The sequence below is a fragment of the Mus musculus genome, chromosome 6 (genome assembly GCF_000001635.26).
Source record: "Mus musculus strain C57BL/6J chromosome 6, GRCm38.p6 C57BL/6J".
In the NCBI taxonomy this organism is placed as follows: domain Eukaryota; kingdom Metazoa; phylum Chordata; class Mammalia; order Rodentia; family Muridae; genus Mus; species Mus musculus.
In genome coordinates, this window is record NC_000072.6 from 114447586 (window position 1) to 114471393 (window position 23808).

The following is a 23808-nucleotide window of genomic DNA, read 5'->3' on the forward strand; positions in this document are numbered from 1 at the left end:
AAAGCGGGTGCCTATGGAGGCCAGAGACTTCAGATTCCCTGGAGTTGGAGTTACAGATGGTTGTGCACATCCTGAAATGGGCCGTGGGAACCACACTCAGGTGCTCTGGAAGAACAGCAAGTGCTCTTGACTGCTGAGCCATCTCTCTTGTCCCCACTTTCTTCCTAAAGACTTAAAGTGTATGCGTTTTACCTGCTTGTATGTACCATGTGCGCCTGGTGGCCACAGAGGCCAGAATAGAGTAGTGGACCCCCTGGTATTAGAGTTACAGATGGTTGTGAGCTGCCATGTGGGTGCTGGGAACCGAACTCAGGTCCTCTACAGAAAAACAGCCATCGTTCTTAGCGTTGAGCCATTTCGCCAGCCCCCTTCTCCTTGTCTCTTAAATGGGGCTAATCTCTACCTTGTCATGCTGCCTTCAGGACAAAATGAGAGACTGTTGCTTGTACATAGTAAGCAATACGTTAAAGCACCTGCCATTATCCTCAGCCCATCTATTTAGAGGCGAAGGCCTGGATCTAGTGAACAGGGTACCATGGAGACAGATGTGGCTTTGCCCTCGAAAAGCCCACGACTTAGCCTCTCAGTCAGTCAACATTAGCTGAGCGCCTGTTCAGTGTGATGTGTCTGAGCAGCCCATCAGAAGCTAGAATGTAAACCAGAATCCCGTGGAATACCAAATACCCCTCACCTCTCACTCCTGGGGCCCGGACAACCTGAGGAACACATCTGTAACAAACACAGCTACGCAGAGTTAGCTGGACGGTAAGCAGTTGTCTAGCGTGTGTGACCCCTGAGTTCCATCCTCAACCCTGGAAGAAATGGGAAAAGTAGCAGGATGTGGAGCTGGCCTGATCATAACGTGTTTGCCGAACAAGCATGAGGACCTGAGTTCAATCCCCAGTACCTACATAAACATTGAGTGTAAGCCCAGCGTTGGGGAGGAAGGGGGACGACGGGGATGCCAGGCTTACTGGCCAGCCAGTTTAGCCTCCAGCTTAGCAACCTCCAGGTTCTTCCAGAGACCCTCTCTCAAAAAATGAGTTGGAGAAAAACTGAGGAAGACTGGTGCCCTCCCTCACTCTGAGCTCTCACTGGCCTCCCGACTCTGATGCCCACATCAGCAGGTTCTCACACACTACAGGCTTTGAGAAGGGCTGGGTCAAGTGGACAGCCAATCAGAACATGTGCAGTGGAATCCATCCTGGGGAGGAATGGCAGGGTATGCTTGCATCCGGCCATCAAATGGCACATCACTGTGAGCCTGGTGCCAGCCACAGACCCACAGTTATATATTTTTTTGCCTCAGAGAGATTTGCAGCAGGAATCTCAGATGCCAGTTTCTCCCCGCTGTGAGGTGGTTGTCTGCAGGGCTCTGCCTTCCTTCAAATGGGGAGGAAAAAGAAAAGGCGTTCTATCTGTTCTGAGGCAAATGTGTCACTTCAAATGGATTCTTTCCCAGCTTGGACGCAGTTCTCATCCCTAGCTGGTGAGTCACCGCAAATGTTGCCTTTTCTTGCCGCCTCTGGTTAGCAGAGAGCAGATTTCACAGCACATGGCTCAGGGAAGGCCCCGAGAGGATGATTCTCTGAAGGCCACCGTAGGACTCCACCTAGCCCCGTGGGGAGGGCCATGGCCCTGTGGCTGAGTGGAGGGTCTTTTCACTGTAGTGGCTTCCTGTTCTTGCTTCCTCCGACCCAGCCTCTGTGGTGTTGTTTTCAGACTGCCTGAATAGATGACAGCCTGCTGGTTTTAATGGGAATAGGCCCCATATTCCTTATGATGTTCTCAAATACAACCAGTCAGTCAGTCAGTCAGTCAGTCAGTCAGTCAGTCAGTCACAGAACATAGCCACCAAGAGTGTGGGCACTGGAAATCATCCTCCAGGGCTCCTTCCCTTGACCGGATCAAAACCAAAGTTCTTACCTTGTCTCCACTCCACTCACTGTCAGCTCTGGCCACACCTAATTCTTTGCTGTTCATCTTACATGCCAGGGCATGTCCACCCCAGGGCCTTTGCACTGACCGTGTCTTCTTTCTGGAATGTTCTTTTCCAAAGGTATTAGTATCATAGATTCCCTCATTTTTTGTGTCCCTGCTTGGATGCCACCATCTCACCTCAGCCACTTCAGTCCATCAGTATCCCTTAGCATTTTCACTACCTAGCACATTATTTATTTACTGGGGTTTTTCTTTGTGGCCCATGTCTCCCCACTAGAATAAAAGCATTTATAAGTAGGACTTCTCTTATGTTCCCACATGTTTAATATACTGTAGGACCATAATAAGGGTTACTTGACTGGCTGGCTGGCTGGCTGGCTGGCTGGCTGGCTGGCTAGCTTGGTTTTTTTTTACTAGCTGTGTGACTAGCTCTGTGTGATTAGCATCTCTGATCCTTAGTCTGTACATTCATAAAATGACCTTGCATGGTGAGAAAGGTCTGCTAGGTTAGCGAGATCTGCATGGTTAGAGGTTTGCATGGTTAGAGAGGTTTGCACGCTAGACAAGATAAGTTTATCTACCTCTAGTCTTTTTGTATAGCTGTCACAAATTGCCACAGAGTGGGTAATTTATAACAAACAGAAATTTATTTCTCACAGTGTGGAGCTAGTAAGCCCAGGATTAAGGTTTGACAAGTTCTTATCTGGCGAGGGCCCCTTCCTCAGATGACACTGAATGCCCTCCCTCATGTGGCACAAGAGATGAAAGAGTCAAGACTTTCTGGAGCCTTGATTGTAAAGATTGATCCTGTCTGGGAAGTAGCTGGCATGGCCTCTGCCTCCCAAAGGTGCCATATCTTCTTACCATTATCAGCATTTATTGATATTGGCATTGAGACTCCAACCCAGGGCCTCAAAGCCACCAGGTATGTGCTCTGCCTCTGAGCCACACCCTAGTATAGATCCACTTCTGATTGCTATTGCCTTGGGAGTTTAAGTTTCAGCCAAGCTGCCTGGAGGAACACAGACATTCAAACCATAGCTGCACACACATCCTAGTCATTGGTCTATATGACACTCAGTATGTTCAGTCCCAGTAAATGCCATTAGACTGTTACCAAGACCAGCAATGCTAAAGAAGATGAAAGAGGCTCCCAAAGGACTGTCATGTTCAGAGATGGCAGAGGTCTGCCCATGTGGCTCAAATGCAAAGACTTCTCTGGGCAGGTGTGATGAGCTGGGCCCCTGAGCATATGGGATGGTGGCATAGGGGGTGGCACTGTGTGAACCAGAAGACTTCGAAGGGGGAGTCCTGTGGGGCTGGGCTGAAATACTTCCAGAAGGAAGTATTCAGCATGAGGAGCAGGGAGAGCAGAACAAACATGAAGGGAGGCATGCTTTTCCTTTGTGGGAGAGGAGATGCCCCTGGTGCATTCTGGGAAGCATGATCAACAGAACTTAAAGGGGGCAGAGTGATTCTGAGCCTGCTCAGAGGAGAGGGCTATGCAGCCAGAAGGCAGGTGCCTGAGCATAGCTCTGCTCACTGTCACAGCCCCACTGGAGGGTGGTAGAAAAGATTACAAGCTTGTTATTCTAATACCAGGGTCACCTGAAAGTATCACATCCAGAAGAAACCAGTCGGTGGTGGCAATATTTCCCAGCACCAGGTATGGCACTGTTTAATAAACTTGGGGGGCCAGTCCTTCATGAGGGATGAAGAATGAAGGCTCCCTCTGCATTTACCACCCACCCCTTCACTCATCTATGCCCACAACCAGAACAGAGTGCCTTACTGTGTCCAAGTCAGTGCGTTCAGTGGGCAGCACAGGCTTATCACTCTGCCTCCGTGTCTCTGTCTCATTTTCTACTCAGAGGGAAAAATTCTGTAACTGAAGAGAAGTGGAAGATGCAGTTCCTGGTAGGTTTCGGTTGTGTTTCAGCTCCAGTCGGTTTGTCAAGTCACTCACAGTAGGTTTCTGGGCCCACAATCCAGATTCTCAAGGAAGGAATCTGACGGTAGGTTAGAGATGGGTTAGAGATGAGTTAGAGATGGCTGCTTTGTCATTAGGAGGCAGGACAGGGAGATGGTGTTCTTGCACCCTCCCCTGCAGCAGTGAGCTGGCCCCTCTGGCCAGGGAATATAGCAGAGCAGAATTTTCTAACTCCACACAGTTGGCATGCGATGAAGTTAATAACTCACTGTAGAGAGCTGTGAAAACTGAGAGCAGTAATAGTGACAAGAATGGACGTCCCCAAGTGAGAACTCAGTGAGCAGGGTATCTTCAAAGAAGAGCTGTGCCCAGGCTCTTGTGGTCGGCCCCCTCCCCTGCCCCCTCCACTTGCTTATCGACTGTCCCCGGATTCAGCCTCACTCTCATGTCCTCCAAGCTCACAGTTCAGCTTCTCTTTGTTTATACTTAGTGATTTTGTTGTTCTTTGGGGCTTTTTGAGCCAGGGTCTCTTCTCGGTAGCCCAGGTTGGCCTTGACCCAGAGAAGCCCTGTCTCAGCCTCCTGAGTGTTAGGATTTCATGTCTCTTATATTGGATGTAGTAAAATGTCACTCCTCAGCCTGTGAGTGGAAGAAAACCCTGCCACATGCTGCAAAGTGGGTAGACTATAAAACCAGCCTGTCACAAACCAATGAGAGCTAGATCAGCAGGTAAAGGCACTGGCTGCCAAGCCCAACAGCCTGAGTTCAGTCCCTGGGACTTAAACGGTAGAAGGAAAGAAGTGACTTTGGCATGTTATCCTATGACCTCCCATACATGCCGTGGCATGGTGTACCACATACATACATAACACACACATGCACATACAAGATAGATAGATAGATAGATAGATAGATAGATAGATAGATAGATAGATAGATAGATGGATGTAAAATAACAATAAAACCTATGTGTCATAAGAGGAACAAGCCTGTGCGATTCCACTTACGTGAGGAAGTCAGGTTCCTAGAGACAGAAAGCAGATGGGTTGCCAGAGCTGGGGGGATGGGAAGTTATTTAATAAATGTGGAATGTCAGTTATTCAGGGTGGAGGATTCTGGAAACTGACTGCACAATACAGATACATAACATCGCTGCACCAAGTGTTTGCAGGGTGAAGAGGGCACATTTGTTGTCAAAATATTACTTTAAAAAAAGGTTTTAAGGGGACAAAGAAAAAGACAACTGTGTGAGGTGCCAACTACTTCCAAGAGCTGGGGATGTGAGACTACCAGGCATCCTGAGCCTCCTAGAGGGGGCAAACTCCTGCCCAAGGTGCCGGACCTGAGTCTGAACTGGAGTCTAGATCTGACCTGTAGAGCCCATAGGGGGCGGGACAGTGTGTGACGGTGAGCCCAGGTCTGCACACCAGACTGCATCCCTTTCTCTTCAGCCCAACTGCATCCTTTTCTACCCAGAAAGAACAAGGATGTGAAATGGATGGGAGAGGAACCCACACGTTACAACAACCTGGAAGGGGGCTGGAGAGAAGGCCCCATGGGAAGGGCGCTTACTGCCCCCAGCACCCACATGGTAGCTCAGAATCATCTATAATTCCAGTTCCGGGGTTATGACGCCCTCTTTTAGTCTCCAAAGGCACTGAGCACATACATACATACATACATACATACATACATACATACATACATACATACATACAGGGAAACACTCATACATTCAAAATAAGTTTTTTTTTTAATCTGATTAAAGGTCATAGGCTGAGGTGCAGTTCAGCAGGAGAGGACTTGCTATACTAGCTAGTGTCTTAGCACCTCAAAAATTTAAAAGGTTTATCAAGCTTTTTAAATGGGCAAGCATATAAAGCCTTGGGGTTCCCTCTCTTTCCGCCCCCCAACCTATTTACCTACCTTTCTCTACCCCTCCCTTTCCTTCCTGCCCTCCTGTGTATGCATGGTCATGTATGTGCACAGGTATGCACCCACCTGCCTCCTTCTTCCCAGCACTAGAGTCATAGGTACATTCCACCACAGCTGGCTTCCCAGCACTGGACTCACGGGTGCATACTTCCACAGCTGGCTTCCCAGCACTGGACTCACGGGTGCATACTGCCACAGCTGGCTTCCCAGCACTGGAATCACAGCTGGCTTTTATGGAATGCTGTGGTCCCCATGTTTGCAGGACAAGCTCTTTATCTCTCCAGTCCTTTGAGGTGCATTTTTATAGACATTAAGAGTCTTTAAAGTCAAAATAACTGTCACTTGTGGGAGCCATGGGGGGGGGGGGGGTGATGGATGACAAACATTTCTTTCTAGGTAATTATCTTATAATAATCTATGAATTCATATGTTACATTTGTGCAGTATTTATGTTTTATTCCAAAAACAACCTTTGGAGTGAGGAAGGCAGTGCTAGATACAAACAGTCATCACAAGGGCTTGGATCCAAATCTGAATTTGCCCTCTTGTCAGCTCCATGACCTCCTGCAAACTGCTTAACCTCTCCATGCTGTGCTTTCCTGTCTAGAAGAGTAACAGTAATTACCTCTTGGCATTGTGGAGGGAACTTAATACGACAATGCAAAGAAGTCCTCAGGTGCCACATCTGACCTCAAGTGAGCACGGCTGATTATTATTATGCAGAGGCCTTGAATATGAGGTCAGCAACACTACTTTAGCTCCAGCCTGACCTGTGGCCTGCTCTGTACTCTCCGCAAGGTGGCCTCTGTCTGAAGTCATGTGCCCCAGTACGATGACTCCAATTCCCATCATGAACAGAGATACTGAGTTTGAGTGACCTGCTCGCTGTAACAGGAGCACATAGGAATAGTCCTTGGACTTGTGAGCCCCTGGGACGCTGTGACAAGTAAGAGGTGCAGCATGGCGAAGCCTCCCATGGGCACCTGCAGGGGAAAGTATGTGCCCAACACACAGCTGAGCCAGTAAATTGGTTTTTTGTCACCCTGTATGTCAAACTCAAGCTGGCTTTCCCTCCTAATCTTAAACTGCAAACCCTGCCCACCCCCATACAGCCTGAGCCAAACTCTAAAGAACAGATGAGTTCAAGGTCACTATGGCAAGCTCAGAACAGGTAGTTCAAGGTTACCATAGCAACTTGGGAATGGCTGCCTGCTGCTCCCATCCCATCTTCCCCCGTGTTTCTGTTTTCTATCTGTATGCATCATTTTGTTTTCTGTCTTCTTCAGGCATGGAATCTGGGACCTCATATGTGTGAGGCAGTTCCTTTGCCATGGAGACACAGCCCAGCCCTGTGTGCCGTACTTTTCAAGAGTGCTCCACATCAGTTATTAAACAAAACATAACACATACATTCACATTTTACATTGGGATTTCATTCAGAATGCTTCTTATCTCCAGACTGTTGTCCAGTCCTTGGGTCCTAGATTTAGATCCTCAGAGACGGGGCATATGTGGGAGGGTCCTAGTGGGCACAGTGTCTGTGGCTGCGTACAGGGAGGGTGACATCATGCAGAGTGAGTGCCTCCAGCATATACTGGATCCACTTAAGTTCCTGCCTCTCTGCTACCCAGGACTCTAGGAAATGTCCTCACCTTGAAGAGCTCATGGGTGGAAGGCCCCATTCCAATGCTGCAGGCCTCTCCTGGCTCTGCAGCTGTGGCTCCATGTCCATAACACAGGACTTAGGGTTCTGAGCACTTCCGCAGCGTGGTTCAGTGACATCAAGTGTGCTCACATGCAGCTGCCTCCCCTGCTCCTCTCTAGGATGCCTTTGCCTTCCCACATTGAACTCTGTTCCCTTTGACCCTAGCTCTCCGTTCTCCCCACCCTGTTTCTAACCTGAGGCTTTCTGCATCCATCCTTCTCTGAGAATTCATTTGCCTACAAGAGTGTGTTGTGCTCTTGGGTCTGGGGAGATGGCTCACTGGTTGCTTGCTGCTCTTACAGAGAACCTGAGTTCTGTTCCCAGACCCCACGTGATGCCTTACAACTCCAGTTGCAGTTGATTTGGTGCCCTCTTCTGGCCTCTCCAGGTACCTACACATAGGTGCCATACATTTACACAGACACACAAAATTTTAATTTAAAGAATTTTAAGGTGGACCATCTTTTGGTCGCTGCAAGGGATAAACCTCAGGCTTTGCATGTGCTAAGCAGGTACTCTGTCACTGGCTATCTGTGAAACTGCCCCTGCATGTCATGTTGTGTAGCACGTGGCAGAATACCTTGTGATGCTCTTGTAAGACCAAATAGCATTCCGCTGTGAGGTACTTTTCTCTGACCCAGCACCTGACAAAAACCAGCTCAAGGAAGGGAGGCTTTATTTGCAGCTCACTTTGAGGACAGAGTGCATCGTGGCAGTGACGGCAGGCACAGCGGCAGGAGCATGGAGCAGCTGGTCACAGTGCATCTGCAGTCAGATGGAGAGAGTGGAGAGAGGCGAAGGCTGGTACCCAGCTGTCTGTCTCTTCTTCATCCAGTCTGGGGCTCTGGTCCATAAGATGGTGACATACACAGTTAGGATGGGACTTTCTACATCTGATAAGCTAATCTAGAAACTCCCTGACAGACTGTGGAGTGGCAGTCAGTGTTAACCATCACATCCTGTATGTTGGAACCACACTGTGACCACTCTTGTCTCTTGTGACTCGTGGGCCGTTTCTCCATCTGGGTGTTGTGAATGGATGCTATAGTATACATGACTTTCCTCTGGCAGGGTCCAAAGCTGTGGCTGTGTGGTAGAGTCCTTCCCTACCTGCAAAACCTCAGAGAACCATCCTGTTACCCTTATGTAACCTGATGTTTCAGGGAAACATCTCAAGGAGGTGCTCCAGTCAGCTGGCAGCTTCTCTGAGCCCTGCCCCTGGCTCAGAGACTAGAAAGTTCCAAGATAGCTGGAGTCAGGGTCTGTGTGAGGGCAGCAGGGCTGGGCTGGGACAAGGGGTCATAACATCCTGAATATTTGAAGTGGTAACCTCCCTGCTCTGGGAGGCTCTCCTGGGAGCCATTCTTGATTGCTTTCTACTTCCCAGCATCTGCAACCACTTCCCTGAGAAGCCGAACAGTTGTTGTGTCCTGTTGAGTTTTAACTAAAACATCCAAATAAGGGCTGCTGGCCTACCGTTCTTCTGCCCAGCTTTGACCTCTCCAAGGGAGTTCACTGTGCTATTCTAACTGCTGCATGAGTTCTGGAAAGCGTAAGGCGGGGGGGGGGGGGGGGCGGGGGATGGAGAAAAGTTGGGGAGCCTGTTTCAAAAGCTGCAGGCAGGAAGGGACAGCGGCTCAATTTGCTGACTGCAACGTGCTCTGTAGCCAGATGCCACTCAAAGAGAAGACAGAGCAAGACACCCCCTGCTCAAGTTTGGCTGGAGGCACCGGGGAAATCCTCTCTCCATCCTGAGTCGGTCCAGCCTGTTGTTTCTCAGCAAGCTGCCTTGCCTGCCTCCCTTTAAGCACTTCGAGGCTCAGTCACTGTTGTCCAAATGTGTCTGGGAGAACTTCCATTTCCAGGCTGTTCAAGGCGGTGCAGATGTTCCTGGGAGCCATCCTCTGTGCTGGGGGATGTTGAAGCCCTTCTCCACGTTGCTAAGCTGCTCTGAGTGCTCTCTGGGGGAGCACGGAGCAAGGAAGGTGAGGAGGAGCCAGAACATGGGGCTTTGGACCCTCTGAGCACACCAGTTCTCGTTGATCTGTTTTAGAGAAACATCAACAGGAATCAGCAGTAGCACTACCCAAACAGAGGGACGCGGGTAAAAAACTCTCTAGCCTTGCTTTACAAAGAAGTTGGAAGAAGGAGATAAAATTATGAGGCAATAGGGGGCCCATGAGGCTCTGTGAGTAAAGACTGAGACATCTCCCCACCTCTGTTTACACACACACACACACACACACACACACACACACACACACACACACACCAAATATGTGCAGGCAAAAGAAAGGAGTCATGTCCCTCTGCCACCCACTTTCCTCTTTCCTGAGCCCTTGCAGTGTGAGGCTGGTTAGTGCTGGCCAAGGCCGTGGCCAAGGCTGGTGTTCTTGAGCTAGTGGGAATTGGTACTGCCTGTGGTCAGGGACCTGATCACTTCCCATCCTGTGGTTTAGGTCACGGGGAAAGGAGGCATCTCACCCAGGCAGAAGAACAGGCTCAGCGCCTCTCTGGTCTATTTTAGGTTAAGGATGTGTCTGTCAGAGGCAATGGTATAGAGGTGTCTTCAGATCCTTCAGAGTCTCCACATTGTAACTGAGCTGAGACAAGGGGTGGCACCTCCTCTGAAAATGTGGCTGAGGGTTAGCTAAGTCAGAGATGGTACAGGGCCAAGGATAAGGCTGAGCTGGGAGTGAGGCTCGGGGCAGAATCTGCCTTCCTAGGGTGACTGTTCACTCTAGACACTGGGATAAGGTGGGGATGGCGTGGAAGGGCCCAGTGGCTGCTGGTGTTCAGAGCTACATAAGAGATGCAGCACTTAAAAATGTCATCAAACTGCCAGAATCAGATCTGTGCCTCCAAGGCCTTTGGGGGCTGTCCCAAGTCCGGGACCCTGGAGTTCACTTGGTTAGGGTCAGCAGAATTCCACAGGTCCCTTGAAGTCATGGACAGGATCAGGTGCTGTCTGAGGATGGTACAATTCCCACCTTTCCTGTCTGGAAGCTGCCTTTTCTTCCTGGGATGGCAGACTGTTCAGAACCACTTGAGAAGTGGGCCTGCAAGGCTCCAGGGTCAGACCTGGGCTCCTTCAGAGGACAAGCAGGGAAGAGAGGACAGGGACCGTCTTGCAGGGTACAGGCAGCCTCTGAAGCTTCTGAATACCCTAGGGAGAGCATCCTAAGCTCTTGGCACCAAGGACCCAGACATGACTCAGCCCTCTCCAGTCAACACCCCCAGTCTGAGCAAGTCTGCCTGGCAATTAAGCAATTACAGCCCAGCTTGATAAGGCTTAGAACTGAAGTATACAGAACTGAGAAAACCCCAGAGAAGGAAGTAGGTGAACTTGCCTTGTGAGGTCAAGGAATACCCAACAGGAAGTGATGTCAGAGCTGGGCGTTAGGAGCCAAGGGAAGGCCTTGGCATTTCCTGGCAGAGAGAACAGCGTAGACACAGGTAGGTGGCGAGGTGCGCTTGATGGGACTGGGTATGGAAGCTTAGGTGTCCTAAGGTGTTTGTGTGGGAGCAGCCTCTGTCTGGGCCCTGGGCCCCTCCACAGAGTGGAGTCTATGTGCTTGTCTTGATATCTCTAGTGGGAGTAGGGAGCAGGAAAGAGACTCGTGGGGAAAGCCAGGTTGATTCATTGCACAAATGATTTGGTGTCCTTCCAAGGATCAGTCACAGAGTGGCTGTGGTGGGGAAGGGAAGAGGAAGGAGAGGAAAAGGCCACACTGAGGCAGACTTGGGGTTTGGGGAGAAGGGAGGGAGTTTTGAGGGCAGGCAGATGTCAGAGTCAATGGCACTGTGGCGTGGTACTCATGGAACATTGGGACCCACCCTGCCTCTGTAAGACCCCAGTAGGGTTTTAAAAATAGGTTTTTAAGATTTATGTTTTTGTTTAAATCACTTGTATGTGTGTGAGTCTGTGGAGGGGATACATGGATATGTGGGAGTGCAGGTGCTTGCCAAGGGGAAAAGATTGCACTGGGTCCCCTGGAGCTGGAGTTACAGGTTCATGATCCTCCCTGCCGAGCAGCTCGTCAGCCCTCCAGGAGAGATTTCAGTGACTTCAGATCTATGCACGGATACCTGTGTCTATAACTACAAATATGCGTCTCCCTCTGTGTGCATATTTATAACTTGATGCCGGCTGTAATGCCCTGGGTGGCAGGCAGATGCAGCCCCATGTCTCATGTGCGCTCACCTTCGTTTACGTTTAGCCGGGTTTCCGTTATAATCTGACAGTGACAATCCAGCAGAACTTGGAGCCGGGCACAGAGGTGACTGCGTGGTGGCTGAGAGGACGCTGTCTGGCTTCTGTATGGAGGATGGATGGAAGAGGCAGGCCAGCGAGGAAGCAGCTGAGGATTTGAAGGGAGGCTTTGCTCTCAGTTGGCAGTGAGGGCCAGGCATCGGCCTCTCTGCTCTCCTCCAATGTATGGTTTGGTTTGGTTTATTTTTTGAGGCAAGGTTTCCTCCCTATGGAGACTCGTTTGAAACTTGAGACGCTCTTGGTTCTTCCTTCCGCCCAACATTCTGGGCTCAGGGGTGTGTGCTGCCCCCAGCTTCTGTAGAGAGTTTCCAGGAAAGGCTATAAGAGTGCCGAGACAGTGGCTGCTAGGAATATCTTCCAACAATTACAAGCTGGGGCTTTTGTTGGGGGCTTTTCCATTGCTTTGTGTAAACCCACCACATTGGTTGCACGGAACTGCAATGGGGCACCTGACTTGCCTATCTTACTGCAGCTTGTGGGGCTGTCGGGGTGAGGCCACTCTGTCTTTGGAAGTCCCTGTCTCCTTAAGTGAATACGATCTATCCTTACATAACCTTTACTACAGGAAACAGACCAAACGGAGTGAGGTCGACTGCCTGCAGCCAGAGAAATGATGGCTGGTGAGCCTGACCAATTAACCAACAGGACAGAAAGTTCTTAGAAGAGCTGGTGGCACATGCCCCCCCCCCCATGCTCCCAAACTCTCAAGGGACCAGGGAGAGAGGTGGGCGTCTTGTTTATGGCCCCATCTCCAGCAGCTCAGCCAAGCATAGCACCTGCTACCATGTTACTGCTTAATTAATAGTTCCCGAATATATTAATGAATTAGCATAACATGAACCCAGCAGGTCTGAGCTGAGTGAGTCAGTGCTGCCTCTCTGTCTGCTAGCTGTTGGGTTAGGGTGGCAGATTAAAATCTTAGGCTACATTGAGGTCATGTGGAGAATTGTCAAGACTATACCCTAGGCCAGTTAAGTCAGAATTGTGTCCTAGGTGGGACTCATGCCACAGTCTTTCAAGTTCCCTGTGTGACATCAAGAGTGGCCAAGGCTGAAAAGCCACTCAGCCAGATGCTGGAGATGCAGGTAAATGTCTCATTTTCTGGCTCATGTGAGGACAAAAGTACATGTGACTTCATTCGTTCATTCATTCATTCATTCATTCATTCATTCACTCACTCAGTCATTCATTCATCCCAGCAGAATGTTAGAAACCTGAATAGAGACTTGAAATTCCATCTCAGAGTGGTTAGCACTCAGGACTCTCTCACTTGAGTTTTGAGACTCTTATCATGAGAATCCCCAGAAAGGAAAACTTCACTTCCGTAGCTTACATCTGTCACTGTCTGAGCCGACTTCAGAGCTTGCTGAAGGACACAGAAAAGCTTGGAAGAGAAAGGAACGTTGGAGATGGGCTTTGTGACTGGCTGTCAGGATGGGTCAGCAAGTAAAGACACTTGGCTGTCAGGCGCGGCAACTTAGGTTCAATCTATGGGACCCCACAGTAGAAGGAAAGAAACTGATGTACGCATGTGCTATAACACACACACACACACACACACACACACACACACACACACACACTGTACACATTCATCAAATAAATGAATGGAGAAAAACATTTAATAAGATGGGTTTCATATGATAAGTAGAAGCCTGCTGACATCCTCTGAATCTCTCACTCTTCCTCCTTCTCCTGCCATCTTACCCCTCCAGCACTGGAGCATGGAGTCGGGCACCCACATGCTGGGCAAGCATTCTTCTATCGGTTATTCCTGAATCCTTTATTACTACTAATCATTTTTACATTGTTCTGTGAGTGGTGTATGAGTGTGCGTACACACATACGTGAATATACTCGCTCATGTGTGCGGGTAACCTCACTCGTGTGCCCCTGTGCTGAAGCCAAAGGAGGGAACCAGGTGTCCTGCTCTCCATCTTGTCCCTTTGAGATGGTCTCTCACCGAACTTGGAGCTCACTCACCTCCCCGGGCCCCCGCTAGCCTAGCTGGCCAGTAGGCCACAGTCCTCATTCTGTCTCAACTTGGTCTCACACTCTGTACTCGGGTTGCGCAGTCACACTTGGCTTTTTAACATGGGTGTTTAGGGTCTCAACTCAGTTTCTTAACTTCAGTAGCAAGCAGTCTTCCCCTCCCCTCCCCTCCCCTCCCCCTTTCCCTCCTTGTCCCTTCTTTCTTTCAGTACTGGGGTTCTAACCTAGGGTTTCATTCATACTGGCAAAGTGTTCCCAACTCTGGTTAAGAGCATTGGTTGCTTTTGTAGAAAACCTGGGTTCAATTCCCAGTACCCACAGGCTGTTCACAACAAACTGGTAATCTAATTTCAAGGGATCTGCTACCCTCTTCTGGCCACTATGGGTACTGCATGCACACAGTGCCCAAATACCCAAGTAAACAAAAACACTCATACACATAAAATAAAATAAAATAAAATAAAATAAAATAAAATAAAATGAATCTTGAAAGAAGTTTTTTTTTGAGACTCTGCCTTACCACATTGTTTAGGTCCACTCTGAACTTGAGATCCTCCTGCCTCTGCCTCAAGCTCTGCAGTTACAGATGGGATGGGATTTGCTTTGACTGCCCTGTAATGCTCAGACGGACTTAGATGTCTTCCTTCCAGGGAGAGAATAGCAGTTCTGTGACGAGATTTCAAATGCTCCCACAGCCGAAGGCATCACAGACGCGGTGGTGATCAGTGTTGTCCTGCATTGTGCTTGTGTGTGTCAGCCCTCCCTTTACCTCCGGGAGCATCTAATCAAAGCTCTGAGGTGGGAGGTGGCGGCTCTGATGCTCTCCGTACATGGGCTTAGCTTCCCTTCCTCAAGGCTGAGCCTTCTTCACAGTTGCTAGCTAGAATCCTCTAGAACTCAGTTCCATTCATCTGTTGTCAACACGGCCAAGGCTATGGAAAGCTTCCCCCGGAACACAGAAACCATACCCGGGCTTTGCATGAGTGTTTTCTAATTGGCATCTAACAACGGTGCATATTTAGTGTAGAAGATGGTATTTCGATATGCTAAGTAGCATGTCTGCCATCTTGTCAGTTTATCACCCACCCTCCTGAGGTTCCTGGCACCCAGAATCCTTTCATCCAGCTGTTTTAGGGATGTTCTGCACAACCTCCTTAAGCACATCTGCCCTGTTGTGTATAGAGATCTCCACTCGGTATGAGGCTGTGCCTGGAAGCGAGCCCCCTCCACTCCTGCCCTTCCTCCACAGCCTCTGTGAGCCTCCCCTCTCCTCCCCTCCTCTGTCGGTAGTGTCTTCAGATGCCTCGAAGAAGTGACATCATAGAGTCTTTGCGTTTCTGTAGCTTTCTATCAGTGAAATAAATGGAAGTGCCTTTTGAAAGTAGGTTCTTTACAAAATGCATAAAGTAAACAAATGGTGGGCTAGGAACCACACAGATCCAGTAAAAGGGGTAGTGATGGAGGCAATGGAAGGACAGAGAGAGGTATGGATGTAGGGAAATTGCTTTTTATTTTATTTCTTTTTATGTGTCTGTACAACGTGTGCATGCAATACTTATACAGGCCAGAAGATGGCGTCAGATTCCCCCGGAACAGTAGCTGCAGATGGTTGTGAGCTGTCATGTTGATCCTGGAAATAGAACTCAGATCCTCTGCAAGAGAAGCTAGTGCTCTTAACCACTGAGCATTCTCTCCAGCCTCCAAGAAATTGCTTTTTGATTGGTAAATTTGGGGGCTGGCAGATATGAGACAAGAAGCAGGCCAGTGCGCTGGGACCTTTGCAGTGGCCTGAGAGAGAACCTGAGTTTGTATCTGAGCCTGGACCCAGCAGTCTTCATGCAGGGGAAGGAAATGGGTGGGTGGCCGGCATCCAAGCATTGCCAGGGGCCCTGGAGCTGAGCCCCAGGAGGTGGCACTGGCAGGAGCCACAGACAAGCCCATCAGCAGATGAGGATACTGGCTTCGGTGCCCTCTTCTGGTGCTTAGACAAAGAAATCACTGGAAATGAAAACAGAAAACTGTGGGCTCAGTTATTGCCCTGGGGCCACAGGGAGCTTGTTCCCAGAGAAACAGGGGATCAAGAGGCACACCTGACTGCTTGGCCCCAAACCTGGCTAAGGGGCAAGGGATTAAAGACTGGATTCCTAAGCCCCAGGCCAGACCTTATGGACTCTTCTCCAGAATTTGGCCCGGTGTATCTTTTCATCACTTCTGTTCCCTTCTTTCTGTGGCTGTGTTAGAGCCTCCAGGTTTCTCTCTGTAGTGACTCTTAAAGTAGAGAGCACACCGGTCTTTATGAGCCAGTCTACCCCCTAAGCTGCCCTGGAAGAACTGTGCCTCTTACAGAGTGTGCAACCTCCCTGTCCGTCCTCTTGCCCTTCCCAGAGTAATCCCTGCCTGACATTCGAATTGTTTTTAGCACATGCTGGATAACATGCAGCTTTGGTCCTTTTTGTGTCTGGGGTATTTACTTCACATCTCCAGTCCCCACCCCCTCTGTTACAGCAAGCCATAGGACATTGTTCTTTTTTATGACCGAAAAGCATTTCACTATGTGTGTATGCAACTTCTTTCATCTCTCCCTCTATTGATGTTTCCTTGGCAATTCTTATGATCTCAATCTAAATACAGGCTTTGTGCAGAAGCTCTGGCTCTAAGGTGACCCAGCATCACGGGTGTCAGTGGGGAGCCTGCTACAAACGCAGCACCCCACATGCTGCCTCATACATTTTAACTTGAGCCCCAGAAAATACATGTGTGTAGTAAGATACTCAGAGAACTAACTTAAGCCAGCCTGCTAGTACACACCTGTCATTCTAGCGCTTAGGGTGTGGAGACAGGAGGATCAGAAGTTCAAAGAGTTCGAGGCCAGCTTGGGCTACATGAGGCTCAGTGTCCAATTAGTTAACTAATACAGAGCAAAGAAATCATGTAGGATGATCCCATGCCGCTTTCTTCAGTTTCCTTCCATGGGAGGAGCATCCTGCAAAGCTCTTGGCCAGCATCACAATCAGCATGATGACATCACTGCTTCCAGGGCAGTGGCATCCCAGCATCCCTTGCCTCTGATGATCACTCATCTATTGTCTATATCTTTAATTTGATTCTTTCGAGGGTGCTGCATAAACAGAATCGTGTAGTAAGCAGCCATTTGAGCTGGGCTTTTCTCGTCAGGATGCTCTGTGCCTGTTGGCAGCCCATCCTCTTGGGCTGCAGAATGGCAGCCAGGACTTCTTGGAGGCTAAACACACAGCTGACCATTGAGCTACACCAGAGGCTCCAGCTTGCTCCCCTTTTATTGCCGAGTGGTATTTTGTGCTGTGCTACATTTGGGGGCTGCGAGCGTACAGCAACTGGGTGACCCACCAGTGAGTTCTTGTGTGAACACCACTTTCCTTTCTCCGGGGCAGACGATCAGGGGTGCATTGTTGAGCTGTTGGGAGCCACATGTTTAGGACTCTAGGTCACAGCTGTACTCTTTTCTGTGTGTCCGTGTGGTTTCCGGTTGTCATTGGGAGTATGCAAAGAGCATGGTGCAGTCTCTGCACACTCCTGGGTGTTTCTGCCACAGTTCTTTGTTTCAACCACTCAGTATGTGTGCAGCAGTGTCTGCTATGCTTTCCATCTTCATTTCCCTCGTGGCCAGTGGCATTGTGTGTGTGTGTGTGTGTGTGTGTGTGTGTGTGTGTGTGTGTGTGTGTGTGTGCTCACGTGCTCGTATGCATGTACGTGTGTATGTGTGTGTGTCCTGGTGAAATGTCTCTTCATGACACTCCCTTGACTCCTGATTGGATTGTTTGGTCTTTACTGCTGAGTTTTGAGGGTTTGTTTTTTTGGTTTTGGTTTTGATTTGGTTTGGCTTGTGAGGGGGAATATCATGTAACCTAGACTGACCTCAAGCTCACAGTGACCTTGAACTTCCAATCCTCCTGCCTCTACTTCCCCAGTACTGGCCAATAGTCATGAACCACCGTGCCTGGCAAGAGCTCTCTATGTGCACTGGATGTTAGTCCTTCGTGGTTGGCCCTTGCACATAGGCCCTTCTTGCCTTTTCTTCCTCGTAGCAAGCTCTATTGCAAGGTTTAGCATTTTGATGAAATCCACATGGACATTTTTTTCTCCTTTTGTGCCTGGCTTTTGGCCTCAAGTCTGAGATGTCCTAGCCCTGGACAAGCCCTGGAGCTCGGAGGTTTGTAAAGGCTTTATAGTGTCATATTTTACAGTTTAGTATTAAGCCAGCATGAGGCTTGGGTTATGCTTTTTTTTTTTTTTGCCTGAGGGCTCAGGGATGCTTCAGTGCCATTAACTAAAGCCTTTCTGCTCTTCTGTAAAGGGCCCAGACACTCTACTATGTCTGGGAACTGCTTGCTGATTGTCATTCTACTCGATTTGTTCATGGCTACCCCCCAAGCTGCCAAGAGCTGTTAGTAACATCTCGAAACTGGGTGAGCAGGATTCTGTGTTGTTGTTATTTTTCAAAATGTTTCAATGCCACTCTAGGTGTGGCAGCACATACAGCACATACTCCCGGAACACCAGCACTCAGCAGGTGGCTGGTGAGGAGTTCAAGGTCAGCCGAGGCTGCATAGTGAGTTCAAGGCTAGCTTGGGCTACATGAAACCCTGTCTTAAAATGAAACCAGGCTAGTGAGATGGCTCAGTGGGTAAAGACAACTGATGCCAAGACTGACTAATGGAGCTTCCACACATGCTGTGGCATACCCAGGCCCTCTAGCTGCAAAAACCAAAACAGTATAATTAAAGTTTTGGTGTTTTTATTACTCTAGTTCTTTTGCATTTCTACATACGTGTTAGGATAATTTTTCATTGAATTTTAATTTTTAAGTGTGTGTGTGTGTGTGTGTGTGTGTGTATGCATGACTGCAGTGCCCCCTGAGACCAGAAGAGGGCATCAGATCTCCTGGAGTGGAGTTACAGGCAGTGTGAGCAGCCTGACCTGGGTGCAGGGAACCAAATACCCATCCTCTGAAAGAGCACTGTGCAATGTTAACCAAGGAACTGTTTCCCCATCCCTACAACATTCTTACTCATATGTGTAAGGCTTCTTGAATCTATATCTCACTGAGGAACTATTTACTGTGCTGAGCCTCATGGTCTGTGATGTGAGCTCTCCAGTCTCCAGTCATGTCCACCTTTTTATTTATTTATTTATTTATTTGTTTGTTTTCGAGACAGGGTTTCTCTGCATAGCCCTGGCTGTCCTGGAGCTCACTCTGTAGACCAGGCTGGCCTCGAATTCAGAAATCTGCCTGCCTCTGCCTCCCGAGTGCTGGGATTAAAGACGTGCACCACCACGCCCGGCTTTATCTATTTTTTTAATCCCTGAGTAATTGTTTTCAGCATACAAGTCCTATTTAACTTCTTTACCTGAGAACTTGTTGGTCTGTGAGCCTCTGAGTGTCCCTACCCACTTCTTTCTCTGCCTGTGTTTTCTCACGAGAAGAGATGTTCTCATTATTGTAAGATATTGTCTCTTTGAGCTGCTTCCCACATCTTTTCCTTTGTCCTTAGTTGTCAGGGATTTAATTATCATGTGTCTTGGTGAAGAGTTATCAGAGCTGTAACTCATCTACAATTCGGTTGGTTCTGAATTCGCTGGGTCTATGGTGTGATGGTTTGAAGTGTCCCTCGTGGGCTCATAGGTAAAAATGTCCTCCATAAAGCCAGGCAGTGAATGCTTGTCCCCCAAGTGAAAACCTTAGGAGATAGAGCCTGCCTGGGGGTTGGGGGGGGAAGACCACTGGTCCATGATCACATGAATGAGCTGGGGTGATCCCCCTCCAGGGAGCTGCCCCACCACGCTCATCCCCCCCTCCTCTGAGGTACTGAAATCCCACTGAAACCAGGAACCAGAATAAGCCTTTGTTGCATTGGCTGTCTCTGAAAGTCACTCGGTCACAGCAATGGTAAAAGGAACGAGTCGACTTTAGGAGAATCTAGCACCTCCCTCCAGTATATTTTTATCCTTGCTATCTTGCATCCTTCTGGCATTATTACATGAATATTAAATCCATTTTATTAGTCCCATAGCTTCTTGGCGCTTGCTTAATTATTTTAAATCTAGACTGTTTCCCTCTGGTGTTGGAATTGAGTAATTTCCTTTGATTAATCTTCTAGTTCATTCTCTCTTTTTGATTTAGTTGTTGTTGTTGTTGTTCACTGTGGTAGATTAGACTGGTCCTGGACTTGTGGCAATCCCCCTGCCTCTGTTTCTTACGTGTTGGGTTTGTAGACATGGCTATTCAGCCAGTTTACCTGCCTTCCCTCGGCTCTTGATCTCATTTACGGAGTTTTCATTTCAACTGTTATTATTTTTATCCTAAAGTTTCCATTCAGCTCCTCCTTATATCTTCTGTTTTTTCCTGAGACTTTCGATTCTTTTCACTTATCTCAAGCACGTCTACTTTTGACCTCTGAAACGCTTTATAGCAATTCTTCAAAAAAAATCATTTAAACTATTGGGAGACCATTGTATCTTACCACTAGTTTTCGTTGCTGTTTGTTTATTGTGTCTTTAACCTTTTTAATACTTTACTTTTGGGGAGAGAGAGAGAGAGAGAGAGAGAGAGAGAGAGAGAGAGAGAGAGAGAGAGAGAGAGAGAGAGAGAATGAGAACATGTATGCATGTTCCTGAAAGGAATTGGATCCCCTGGAACTAGAACTGGAGCTAATGTGAGCTGCCCGGTTCTCTGAAGGTCTAGCAAGCATCTCGACCATTGAGCTATCCCTCTAGCCCCCATTTTTGTTTGTTTTTGAGAGAGTCTCTTGTATCCCAGGTTAGCCTTGGATAGGTCATGGATGACCTGAAATTCAAACTTTCTATCCTGCCTCCCCCTCTGGAATGCTGGGATGGCAGGCCTGCACCACCACGACAGGTTTATATAGCACTAGGATCAATCCCAGGCCTCAGATGCTAGCGAAGCATTCTAACAACTAAGCTGTGTTCTCAGCGCATGTCCTTAAAACATTAGAAAGAAAGATATATTTGGGGTTTTTTTGTCCTTAAAAATAGAAAGAAAGAAAGGTCTGTTTGTTTTAATTTTTGTGTATGTATTTTGCATATATGCCTACCTCCATTATGTGCATGACTGGTACCCACAGAAGCCAACAGAGGCATCACATCTCCTGGAGCTGGAACTACAGCCATTTATAGTATATCTTGTGTACGTGCTGGAAACCAAACCTGGGTCCTCTGCAGGAGCACCAAGACTCTTAACCGTTTGAGCCATCTCTCAAGCCCGTATCTTTTCCATTTTTATTTGTAGTATGCCCATTTTATAACACATGTGACTTCTTATGGTAATGTAGGCACTTTTCTAGACTATGTTAGGGGACCCTGGGTCACGTTTCAGGCTTCTATTGTCCCTGCTAGGGTAGAAGAAGGAGTCATTATTGGGAGATGTGTTGCACCATTAGCTCCAAATAGGAGTGAAGTCAAGATACCACACTCAGCTTCTGCTGGCACTAGAAGAGGCTGGGGGCTCCCGCTCCCCAAGTCCATCACTGGGGGAGTAAAGGGAACCAGAGACTTGCTCTCTTCTGGTGTCTGTGGGTGTCTTAGTCAGTGTTCTATTACCATGACCACACAACTCTTATAAAGTAAAGCACTTATTTGGAGCTGGCTTACAGTTTCAGAGATTTAGTCTGGGGAGGGAACCGCGGTGGCATGTAGGTAGACAGGTGCTGGAGAAGTAGCTGAGACTTCTAGACTCAGATCCACAGGGGGCAGGAAGAGAGACTCCTGAGCAGGGTTGTATCTTTGCTGACAAGAAAGTTAGGGCCTTCTGCAGGACTTGGCTGGAGTACAGCCATTTAAGACGGAAAGGCTGCCATTTTTTTTTCCAGGCTACTACTTTCTGGGCCTTTAACTAGACACAGTGGGCTTTGCCTGAGGATTCTCTTTCTGTCTGCTGCGCTCCTGGTTCCTCTCTGTACCTCATGTGGCCAAGAAAAGATCCCAGGAAATGCATCTTCAGATCATTCTCTTTTTTTTTTTTATCTTTTTTTAAAACATTTATTCATTTCATGCATGTGAGTACACTGCACACTGTCTTCAGACACACCAGAAGAGGGCATCGGATCCCATTACAGATGGCTGTGAGCCACCATGTGGTTGCTGGAAATTGAACTCCAGACCTCTGGAAGAGCAGTCAGTGCTCTTAACCACTGGGCCATCTCTCCAGCCCCCCTTCAGATCATTCTTGGGCTTCCAAGTTTCATGGCGAGTTGGCCTCTGCATCTCCAAGACCTGTCAGCCTTGTGCTTATCTTAAGAATAATGTCTGGTCTGGGTATACTATTGAACACCTTTGATCTCAGCACTCTGGAGGCAGAGGTAGCAGGTCTTGTGAGTCCAAGGATACCCTGACCTACGTAGCAAGTTTTAGGATAGCCAGGGCAAAATAGTGAGACCCTGTCTTAAGAAAACAAAAACAGTGTTTGGAGCTGGAGAGGTGGCTCAGTAGCTAAGAATAAGAACCGTCTTGCAGAGGACTCAAGTTCAATTCCTAGCAACTACACCAGGCAACTCAGAACCACATGCAACTGCAGCTCCAGGGTATCCAGTGCCTCCTTCAGGCTTCCTTGAGCAACTGTACCCAGGTTCACATCCCCCCATGCACTCGTACACACAGTTAAGAATAAACATCCAGAGTACTTTCTAGGGATTGGTCCATTTGCTTATTTGCTTTTGAAATTGAGTCTCGTGAAGTCCAAGCTTCTCATACTACTGGGCTCAAGTTATCCTCCTGCCTCAGCCCTCCAGGTAGCTGGGACTATAGGAACATTGCAGGTATGTCCAAGGGTTCCAGTTGTGTTTGGTAAAGAATAGAAAACAAACCATGCCCATCCCATCACTAGGAAGTAGAAGGTACAGAACACTGAGATGCAGTCTGGGAAGGCAAGGGTGAGACCTGCTGGTAAGAGCTGCCCACTGCCCACTGCAGGACAGCAGGGGCTGGCCCCTGTCCTTATATCTATTCACAAGGAGGATTTCCTTCAATAAAGATTTGGTGAATGAATGAATGAATGAATGAATGAAGACAGAATGAGTGGAAGATGGATGAATGCAAAACAGAGTGAAGGAACATCAGATGGCACCCACAGCCATACTGGTTCCCATCTTTGCATGCTTTTGGTTCTGAGACAAACATGGTGGTGTTGAGCATCCCTGAGTGTGGGAGCAGGGTGACAGCCTGTTGGACCCCAGGTTACTTGGCTCGGGGAGATAGATGAGGGAGCATCCAATTCCAAGTGCACTCACCCACACTGCCCACTTCTTCTCTCTTTTGTTCACTGCAGTTTTGTAAATCTTTTTTTTTTCCTCCCTGAAGCAGAGAACATCCTGGGTAACACTGGTTTTTGGAAGTGTCTTTCTCAAAGCTGAATCTTCAGGGATTTGAGGAAAAAAGGAAACTTCACTCCTCATATCCTGAAATGACACTCACATGCTGGGTTGGGAGTAGCATTGACTATTTCTGTCTAACTTTAGCATTGATGTTCATATTTTCCATTTCCTGACATTTTTTTTTTTTTGGTTTTTCGAGACAGGGCTTCTCTCTGCATTCCTGGCTGTCCTGAAACTCATTCTGTAGACCAGACTGGTCTCGAACTCAGAAACCCACCTGCCTCTGCCTCCCAAGTGCTGGGATTAAAGGCATGCACCACTACTGCCCGACTGACATTTTTATTTAAAGCATTTATTTTCTTCTCTCTCTTCCAGTGAAGAGGAAAGCTGGGAGCTAGGGGAGGCAAAGGTTGCTGGAAGGTCTGGGAAGTCAGTGTGCTGGGGTGTGGCTCTTCAAGTGCAGCTTACACTCATGGCTGCGGGACTGTGTTTAAGAACCCAGGGCCCCCACACTCAGCAAGCGCTCTGTCACCAAGTCACACCCCAGTCCATTGTCACCCCACCTTGGGTCTCATAGTGTTGGTGTCAAGCTCTGTAAGCCTCAGTTCTACATCTTTGATTTAGGGGAAGCCACTAGTGGTATGATGGGTGAGAGGAGGGACCTCTC

The 23808-nt window shown here is 48.4% G+C and overlaps 1 protein-coding gene across 7 annotated transcripts in view; it reads left to right on the top strand.

Moving 5' to 3' along the window:
* The window catches only part of Hrh1 (histamine receptor H1), an 85363-nt gene that overhangs the window by 49650 nt on the left and 11905 nt on the right, over nt 1-23808 (top strand). The window contains exon 2 of one of the 7 annotated variants that reach the window (NM_001252643.2): nt 3544-3607. The exons of 5 other annotated variants lie outside the window; for them this stretch is intronic. The gene's annotated coding sequence lies outside the window, so the exon portion shown is untranslated. Of the gene's footprint in view, nt 1-3543; nt 3608-10936; nt 10968-23808 lie in introns of those variants that run through there. One more of the 7 variants, NM_001317124.1, reaches the window with a different exon arrangement.